This window comes from Mirounga angustirostris, unplaced genomic scaffold (assembly GCF_029215605.1).
Source record: "Mirounga angustirostris isolate CCGP_5_RB_7025 unplaced genomic scaffold, mMirAng1.0.hap1 SCAF_2, whole genome shotgun sequence".
Classification (NCBI taxonomy): domain Eukaryota; kingdom Metazoa; phylum Chordata; class Mammalia; order Carnivora; family Phocidae; genus Mirounga; species Mirounga angustirostris.
Genome location: NW_026991710.1, coordinates 50,948,242 through 50,958,931, shown reverse-complemented (window position 1 = coordinate 50,958,931; position 10,690 = coordinate 50,948,242). Strand labels below are relative to the sequence as shown.

General features: G+C 35.5%; 1 pseudogene; it reads left to right on the top strand.

Annotated features, from left to right (window-relative positions):
- Nucleotides 1-385: 385 nt before the first annotated feature.
- On the top strand, nucleotides 386-1,562 carry LOC123847626 (ribosome biogenesis protein NSA2 homolog; annotated as a pseudogene).
- Nucleotides 1,563-10,690: the final 9,128 nt, after the last annotated feature.

Here is a 10,690-nt window from a genome sequence, read left to right as displayed (position 1 = left end):
TTGGCTCAGGTCATGATCCCAGAGTCCTGGAATTGAGCGCCATGTTAAGCTCCTTGCTCAGCAGGGAGTCTGCTTCTCCCTCTCTCTCTGCCCTTCCCCCACCTCGTGCTCTCTCTTGCGTGCTCTCTTTCTCAAATAAATAAATAAAATGTTTAAAAAATAATAATTGGTCAAAAATGTTTCTTAGAAAGGAGAAGAGGTTCTTCTAGAGTAGGAAGTTGTAATTGGTCAAGTTGGATTTAGCAAGGGGGGTTGGAGAGGGACAGTTAAATATTAAGGTCATTAGCAAGAAAAGGTGAGAAACAACAGTTGCAGAAGCTAAGTAGAAAATCTCAGTCCTGGAAAATTGAGAGCTTCTTCGCTCCCCGGCAGCTGTACCCGACGGCTCTGCGGCCATCACCATGCCACAAAATGAATATATTGAGTTACACCGGAAGGCGATATGGCTATCGTTTGAATTACCACGAGAAAAAAGGAAAGAAAAAAGGTCGAGAGGCTCATGAACGTTCAAAGAAGGCAAAAAAGATGATTGGTCTGAAAGCTAAGCTCTACCATAAACAGCGCCATGCTGAGAAAATACAAATGAAAAAGACTATCAAGATGCATGAAAAGAGAAACACCAAACAAAAGAAAGTTGAAAAGACTCCACAAGGAGCAGTACCTGTGTATCTCCTGGACAGAGAGAGACAGTCCGGAGCTAAAGTACTTTCCAACATGATTAAACAAAAATGAAAAGAGAAAGCAGGAAAATGGGAAGTTCCTTTACCCAAAGTCCGTGCCCAGGGAGAAACAGAAGTATTAAAAGTTATTCGAGGGCGCCTGGGTGGCTCAGTTGGTTAAGCGACTGCCTTCGGCTCAGGTCATGATCCTGGAGTCCCTGGATCGAGTCCCGCATCGGGCTCCCTGCTCGGCGGGGAGCCTGCTTCTCCCTCTGACCCTCCCCCCTCTCATGTGCTCTCTCTCTCTCATTCTCTCTCTCAAATAAATAAATAAAATCTTAAAAAAAAAAAAAAGATTCTCTTAAAAGTTATTCGAACAGGAGAGAGAAAGAAGAAAGCATGGAAGAGGATGGTCACTAAAGTCTGCTTTGTTGGAGACAGCTTTACTGGAAAACCACCTAAATATGAAAGATTCATTAGACCAATGGGCTTACGTTTCAAAAAGGCCCATGTAACACATCCTGAATTGAAAGCCACCTTTTGCTTGCCAATACTTGGTGTAAAAAAGAATCCTTCATCCCCACTATATACAACTTTGGGTGTTATCACCAAAGGCACTGTAATTGAAGTGAACGTGAATGAGTTGGGCTTTGTGACACAAGGAGGCAAAGTTATTTGGGGCAAATATGCCCAGGTTACCAACAACCCTGAAAATGACGGATGCTTAAATGCAGTCCTGCTGGTTTGACAGCAGTTTCAGAGAAGTAATTCCTTATAATTACATAAGACTACACACCGATTAGGAAGACCACCATTACTGTGGTGGTTCTGAATACTACCAAACAGCCTTACGTATCTGCAGTCATCAAGAGAAGTATTTATTCTATTGTGAAAAACATTAAAATAGACATTTATTAAAAAAAGAAAAAGAAAAAGAAAACCTCAGTCCTTCAATTTCTCTTCCAGAAGTTACCAACAGGGTTTTGTGTGTTTGTTTTTAAAGATTTATTTATTTATTTTAGAGAGAGATAGAGAGAGTGCAGGGGGAGGGGCAGAAAGAGAGGGAGAGAGTCTCAAGTGGATTCTGCACTGAGCACAGAGCCCAATGCAGGGCTCAATCCGTGGACCCCCTGAGATGAGGACCTGAGCCTAAACCAAGAGTCAGATGCTTCACTGACTGTGCCACCCAGGTGTCCCTACCAACAGGGTTTTAAGGATTCAGTGGTTTTCACTGATTACCTGAGAATGATGTTTTATAGTCTACAAATTTGATTAAATGAAGCCTATGTTTCATCATGTCTTGTGGTACATAGGTTGAAATGCCAGAACTTTGCTAGTGTATAAAAAGACAAGAATAAATAATTGTGACTGTTAAAATAGTTCTATCAGGTGCAGCCTGATAGATATACCTTAACCATAATCCTCATAAGGGTTAGAGGACATTTCCTCCAAGGCATTACAACTGCCTTGGTGAGGGCACCTTGTCCTTGAATGATCACAGGTGGGGAGGAGGGTGAATGGATGAAATGAGATACTGGAGTGGTGGCACTAAATAGCTAGAGAAAATGAGAATACAATCACAATAATAAACTGTAGGGATAGGATGCATTTAGAGTGGTATGAACTGATTTCAGGATCCCTAAAAATTAAACCAAAAAAAAAAAAGCCAAAGTAGCTCATATATTGAAGATCTCTTTAACACATAAAAATAAAAAGTTAATCCCAGTGGGCAGAAATCTAACGAGTTACTATCATGAAGATTCACAGACTCTTCCCCAATTCTACAACAGGAATCTGAATGAGGGGGAGCTGACTCTCTTTGAAGAACCCTTCAATGTAGCCTTAATGTAAATGGTTGATAATCTCCTAAACCTTCTTCATGGTGATCCATGATCATGAAAGATGGTGAGTGCATTCTGGGAAAAGAGAAATATATTGATCTTCAGTGCACATTGTGCATATTAAATATGGTTCTGAATGAAACTATTTCTTAAATATTCAAAACAGTCCAGTGGTATGTTTTCCAGAATGAGAACTAGGTTTCATACTTAGATATACTGAGGTATGCACCCAATGTGATTAAATTTAAATAGTAATTTCTAATAAGACATGTATCTATGAGACATTATAATATAAATATAAGAACCACTTCGGATATTTCTATATTTAGGAAAAATATGCTAAGAGAATAATAAAAAACACTAATTAATAGGTGTAAAAGGTAAAGGGGCAGAGAGTTGTGATTTGTTTTCATTCTTTTCTAGGGCAATAACAATGCAAGTGGCATGAGAGACAAACACAATTTCAGATATACAGAATTTAAGTTCAATAACTCATAAACATCCGGCCCTAAATAAAGATTTTCTAGGGGCGCCTGGGTGGCTCAGTTGTTAAGCGTCTGCCTTCGGCTCAGGTCATGATCCCAGGGTCCTGGAATCGAGTCCCACATCGGGTTCCCTCCTCGGCGGGAAGCCTGCTCTCCCTCTCCAACTCCCGCTGCTTGTGTTCCTGCTCTCGCTATCTCTGTCTCTGTCAAATAAATAAATAAAATCTTAAAAAAAAAAAAAAAAGATTTTCTAATCTTAGATGGATGTTCAGAATATTATAATTCATCTCATTTCTATATTCATAAGTAATGTCTTCCCTAAAGCGTCTAGCTTCTAATGCTACAAAAGGAATACAGTAAAGGAATAAAATGCATTCCTTTAAAGAAATAAAGGAGTTGCTGAGAAAATGCAAATATCACACTAACCCAAAGGCATATGTCATAAAAATGAAAATGCCTACTGTAATATTTATGCATTTACTGAAACTAGGAAGTCTTATGAACTTGAACTCAAGCTTCAAAAGTAGCACCAGTTCTGGTTCTAGCAAGAGTCTAATAAATGCCTCCTAAATATTATGTTTATAAAACATTTTTAAATATTCCTCTTCATAACACAACATAAATTAAAATGACTCTGATAATTCTGATTTTGTTCCAACATAGTTGTGCATAGTTTAGGACATTTGAATTTTATATCATTTCTTTGCTTTTTTAAGATTTTTTTTAAAACAGTTAATGGATGGGCCTTGAGGGCATTATGCTAAATGAAATAAGTCAGACAGAGAAAGACAAACACCATATGATCTCATTTATACACAGAATCAAACAAACAAACAAGAAAAAGACAATTGTATAAGATACAGAGAACAAAATGGTGGTTGCCAGGCATAGGAGATGGAGTGTGGGTGAAATAGGTGAAGGGGTCAAAACATACAAACTTCCAGTTATAAAATAAATAAGTCATGGGGAAGTAATGTACAGCATGGTGACTATCGTTAATGACACTGTATTGCATATTTACAAATTGCTAAGAAGGTAAATCTTAAAAGTTCTCATCACAAGAAAAAAATTCTGTAACTATGTATGGTGATGGATATTAACTAGATTTCTTGTAGTGATCATTTCACAACATGTACAAATATCGAATCATTATGTTGTGCACCTGACACTTATATTAAGTATGTTAATTACACTCAATAAAAAAATCAACAATGCTTTATCAACTTTAATCTCTAAGGTAGATATTACATTTAGCACACAATTTCAATATGCATTCACATTGCAAAACTACATTTTTTTTTTTTGGACATTCTTTGCCTCAAAATTTACCAAGAGAATATTGAAAATACAGACTATAATTAATATAGCATAAAGTATACCTAGGAATGTTTTTTAAAGATTTTATTTATTTATTTGAGAGAGAGAGAGGGAGAGTGAGAGAAGAGAGAGAGCATGAGAGGGTGGGGGGGCAGAGGGACAAGCAGACTCCCTGCTTAGTACGGAGTCCCACGCAGGGCTGGATCCCAGGACCCTGAGATCATGACCTGAGCAGAAGTCAGACACTTAACTGACTGAGTCTCCCAGATGCTCCACCTAGGAATACTTTAAAATACATTTCTCTTCACTTAGAAATATTGTAAAGATAAGTATTCTTTTCTAAATATAGACTATTAATTGGGAGAGAGAAAGGAAAAATGAGAAATTAGTCTCACAAGCATTATCCGTGTCATTTACTCTGACAGTTAATCTCAGTTGTCTTCTGATTTGCTCTGTTTAGCAACAGTTGGCTAATTTGATCGCTATCTTCTTAATGTTGTAACTCCAATCCAGACCTCTCCTTTGAAACTTAGACTTAGTATTTCACTCTCATGTCCACTTGAATGTGTAACAAGCATCTCAAGCCTAACACTTTCATACCTAACTTTTTTACTACCCAAGCTCCTCCCATGCTCCTCCTCAAATAACTAAACATCAACGCTTTCCCTCCAGTTTCTCATTAGAAAAAGTGGTTGCAATCACCTCAACTCATCTTTTTCACCCACATGCTATTCACCAGCAATTCCTGCTAGGTCTGTCTTTAAATTGTATATTGAAATTGACCACCTCTCACTCTCTTCACCTGGTCCATGTTCTCAAATTCTATCACCTGAATTAGTAGAATATTCTTCTCACTGATCTTCCAACCTCCCCCTTTATCTTCCACACCTCAGTCTTCACCCAAACAGAAGATAGCCTTATCCACTTAAAATGTAAGTCACTCCAGAGGACAATAGGGGAAAGGAGGGAAAACTGAAGAGGAAGAAATAAGAGAGGGAGACAAGCCACATGAGACTCTTGACTCTGGGAAACAAACTGAAGTTTGCGAAAAGGGAGATGGGGTAACTCGGTGGTGGGCATTAAGGAGGGCACGTGATGTGATGAGCACTGGGTGTTACACGTAACTAATGAATTATTGAACATTATATCAAAAACTAATAATGTACTATATGTTGTCTAATTGAATAAACAAACAAACAAACAAACAAACAAACAAAATGTAAGTCACTCCGGATCAGCACTCTCCAGTGTTGTCTTTTCCTGGTCAGAGCAAAATCCAACCTACTTTCCTTGCCCAGTAGGACCTATGATCTAGCCTACTGCTGTGTCTCTGGTATTATCTCCATCCACTCTGTCACTCATTTACTCTTTTCTAGACAACTTGGTCACTTTGATATTCCTTGAATGCTCCAAACATTACCTCCAAACATATCCTTACCTTACTTTATTTTCTCCACAGCACTCATTTCTAATTGACATATGTGGTGGTAGGCTTACAACAAATATTTGAGGGATGGATGACAATGAAAAATAATTAACATCTGTCTTTGTGCTCATATATATTTGAGTTCTGTGCCTGTTTTCTATTAGTTATAACAACAGTAGAGTTGCATAACATGTGCAAAACTCTTTGTTTTCAAATTCATTGTTTTTTATGAGTGTCATTTATAATCCTGGTAGGATATATAATAAATATCATAGTCATGGTGTAATATTAATATGGGACAGATAAATCAAATAATTTATTTAATTTTCCAAGTTCATTTATGGAGTAAAGCTTCAAATGGCCTTTACCTGCTATGTTTTCTCATTATATAGCACCTGTTTTCTCTAAGAATCATAATTATCGAATTCTCTTTGTCAAACCAAAAAATGGAACATGTTGAGTACCTTGCTTCCCTGGTCCCCACAATATTTAATAACTACCTATCTTCCTTGGTCTTTCTTTCATTGTAACTCACAATGTATATCCCCCAGTCTTTGATTTTTAGTCTTATTTTCACTACAAAGTATGAGTTAAAAGTGTATACAGTTCAAGAAATATATGAGAACCTGAAAGATAAAATTGTGTTCATTATTTTACAGATGAGTTCTATTTAGTTGTAAATGAGAGATACATAAATAAATCATTTTATAATTATGAGGAGCTTTCTGATTAGCAGATTTTAATCTATTTTACAGAAATCCATGCTATTATGCTTATAAAAATGATACAAACCTATTATAAGGAATTTAAGCAATAGGTAATACAAAAATGAGTGTAAAAAATCTAAAACCCCAGTATCTATGATAAAAATAAATTATTGTTTAATAACATTTTTGTTCCAGGTATTTTTTTTTTAAGATTTTATTTATTTATTTGAGAGAGAGAGCACATGAGAGGGGGGAGGGTCAGAGGGAGAAGCAGACTCCCTGCCGAGCAGGGAGCCCGATGCGGGACTCGATCCCGGGACTCCAGGATCATGACCTGAGCCAAAGGCAGTCACTTAACCAACTGAGCCACCCAGGCGCCCTTGTTCCAGGTATTTTTATCTGCATATTTTATAAATAAAGAGGAGTAGGTTGATGCTTAAAAATACTTCTAGGGTTGCCTGGGTGGTTCAGTCAATTAAGCATCCAATTCTTTTTTTTTTTTTTTTTAAGATTTTATTTATTTATTTGACAGAGAGAGACACAGCGAGAGAGGAAACACAAGCAGGGGGAGTGGGAGAGGGAGAAGCAGGCTTCCCGCCGAGCAGGGAGCCCAATGCGGGGCTCAATCCCAGGACCCTGGGATCATGACCTGAGCCGAAGGCAGACGCTTAACGACTGAGCCACCCAGGCGCCCCTAAGCATCCAATTCTTGATCTTAGCTCAAGTCTTGATCTCAGGGCATGGAGCCTACTTAAAAAATAAATAAATAAGCTTTTATTAAAAAATGGACAATCTTCCACATGTTATCAAATAGTATAAATTGAAAACAACAGAAAACAATAAAAGAATCAGCTATACTTCAAAAAATGCTCCTTTACCAACAAAAAATAGTGAACTAAAACACCCTTTTCATGTTAAATGAAAATAATTAATTTGTGGTCACTGTACTTTGTTTTTCAAAACAAGTTTCAGTTATATATAACACTAAGTAACTTTTGGCTATAACAAAAATCTGTGTTAGCACTTCCATAACTTTCTTTGCAGTGTGTCCTTCTACCTGCTGCTCTTTGTTAATAATTATGTTTTTTTTTTACATTAGGCTGCTAATATTTGTACCATTTACATTTTGTTTTATGATTCCTCACAATTATAACATATTAATTATTTATCCTAATGTATTCAGTACTCATCATCAGTCCTTTTACCGTGATTTCTCTTTGTTACAGGAATATTTATGCTGATTCTTCTCTTTATTGGTTGGATATCATTATCAAGAATAATTTTGTTTTGTTTTTATGGAACTCTTTTCCTTTAGGGCTTCCCTGATTGAAAAGTTTCCCTTTTGCTCTTAGGTTAATCATCAAATACCAACTTAGTGTGATATTATATACTTTGTTCAAATTTTATACTTTGTAATATTTGCATTTTTTCATTTTCTTCTGGCAGTAAATGTTACTCAGATACTCACTTATCTATTTCTTCTTTCTTTCTTTCTCTTTCTCTTTCTCTCTTTCTTTCTTTCTCTTTCTTCTTTCCTTCCTTCCTTCCTTTCTTTTCTTAAAGTCCTCTGAATCAGACTTTCTTTCTTTCTTTCTTTCTTTCTTTCTTTCTTTCTTTCTTTCTTTCTTTCTTTCTTTCTTTCTTTCTCACTTTCTCTCTTTCTCTCTTTCTTTCTTTCTCTTTCTTCTTTCCTTCCTTCCTTTCTTTTCTTAAAGTCCTCTGAATCAGACTTTCTTGGAATATAGGATGATCTCTCAATCTGCAAAATTATTTCTTAGTGTTAAATATTTGTCTTCTATTAGTATATTGATATTTTTGTTCATTTAGTTTGATAGTTATTATATTAATTTTACCAAGATTCTTTTTTTTTAATTTGGCTATTACATGGGACACTTTGGTTAGCTCTAGAGAGGGAGGGTATCTTGACATGGTTTCTCCTCTGAACTGCAGTCTGGGGTCTTTATAAGAATCCTAATAACATAGTGAGGGGACATTCTCAGTTACATATAGGTCATGGTTCATTTTAAGAATTCCTGAGTTTCTTTTACTTCTAATTATATGTTAATATTGATATCATGGTTTACTCCACCTGGTTGGGGAATGTATGTTATTTCCATAAGAATTCCCTGAAGGTTAACATTGGTCCCCAACTTTTATGTGCTTGTCTTTTCCCTTTCCCTTTTCACTGAATACAAATCATACCACATCAGTCACATCTAATACTCTCAGGTTAAAATAGAGAAAGCTGAAATTGGAAAAAGACATCTGAGCCAAAACTCTAAAGTTTGCCCCCTAGGAAATCAGAGGATAATGACCAGGAATGACTTTGTAAAGATAATAAAGGTGGCATATGGGAGATTTATATAAGCAAGAGACTGGTTGAGGACAAATGAAGGATGACGATGGTGATGTTTATGACAATAATCAATGATTAAAATAATAAAATAATAAGATTTAACATTTAATATAGGGCCTACTTTATGCCATGCACTATTTATAAGTGTGTTACTTTATTAGGGGATTTAATTTAATTCCTTCATCAATCATATAAAGTAGGCATTAGTGTTATCCTTATTTTGCCAATGAGAAAAATGAGGCACAGTGATATTTAATTTACTTTAAGTCACCCAATATTAAGTGGCATGGTCTGGATTGGAATCCAGGTAAGAATCCTGAGGCAGTGTTCTGCTAGTAGACACAGGGTCATGTTTCCTTAAAATCAACTGGAAGAGATTAAGAATATTGTAAGCTATTGAAAGCATGTGCTGAAGTGAACTAGGATAGACTCCTTGGTAAAATACTAGATACATATAAAGTACAAAGCTTGAACTTTGACAAGTGCAATGGGGAAAAAGAATGAACGGGAATAGATTGAAAACATATTGTAGGGAAGACAGTAAAATGTTTTTGTATAAAACTGAAGTTGAAAAAATAAAATTATATCACCAGAAACTTGAGACTGCTTCCTGAAGTATAAGGCCATTTAAAATTGGAAATTTCAGGAGACTTCTCTTATTCTCATCTTCATACAGTTAGTAGGATGCCATGGAGAAAGGAAAAGAGTAGTAGCTATATAGCTCTAATCATGCAAAACCATTCTGCAAATAAAAGATTTTGTAATAAACAAATAAGAAAAAGTGGCTATTACTGATTATATAGTCACAGAATTAAGTAGAATTTTGAGTTATACTATGTATGTATGTTTATACATATTGTCATTAAATATGACATTGTCATATTTATGTAATTAAATATGTCTTACGTCATTAAATATGTCTTCTCATGAGTAAAAAAAATGTGTTGTAGTTAGAAAAGTTTATTTAATGTGTCAGCAAGTAGACCTCTGAACTCAGTGTTACAAATTTATGGTACTTTTTTATAATCTCAAAATCCAAGAATCCTGAAAATATAAGATTTTTTCATAATTTATTTGGAAGTGAATCTGACCTAGTCTGACATGAAGCTATTTATATCTTCATGTAAAATTGTAAACATTTTTATGCTTTCTTCTATAGAAACATTGGTAATCATGAGATAGCGCCCTAGACTATGATGAGTCTGTTGCCTAGTATCTCACATATGTACATTTGAACTTTCTAAATATCTGAAAATGTCCCAAATGTGCCTTGCCCCAGTGTTTTGGGATAGGGAAGTGTGTACTTATACAATATAGGGATGTAGTCAGCTGTAGATGTGGTTCATTAACAGGATTGCCTGGGAATACACATGAGCTAGCACTCCATTTGTACATCATTCTATGCATAACCACCACCAGTCTCACATTATAGTTGGACGGAGAGGAAACCAAAATTTGGTAGGCTTAATAGAGACAAGAAAAAGTTCAGCATAACTTCTATATATGCTTAACAAAGATATGGACTGTTACTCTGCTAGTTCTAGTGTCTATCACCTAATGTGCTGATTTAATTAAAGGGTACTGTCCTCATTAAGAAATAATGACATGTCAAAATGTTATTTGTTAAGCCCAATAAGGTAATAAATTGTGATGGTATAGGTTAATTATTGTGGCAATCAGGATGTAATTAAGGAATAATTACACCCAAACACACATATAGTGACTTTAAACTTGATTAGATTATCAAAAAAAAATAACAGATAATATACTTAGAATGGGTGTGGTTCTTCCATGTTGTATATGTGGATGTTACAATATACATATAAATATATTCAAATGTGATTTCTTGAAATATTTGGAGCTTTCATTTTAGAATTGTCTCCCAAGCAAGATTACAAA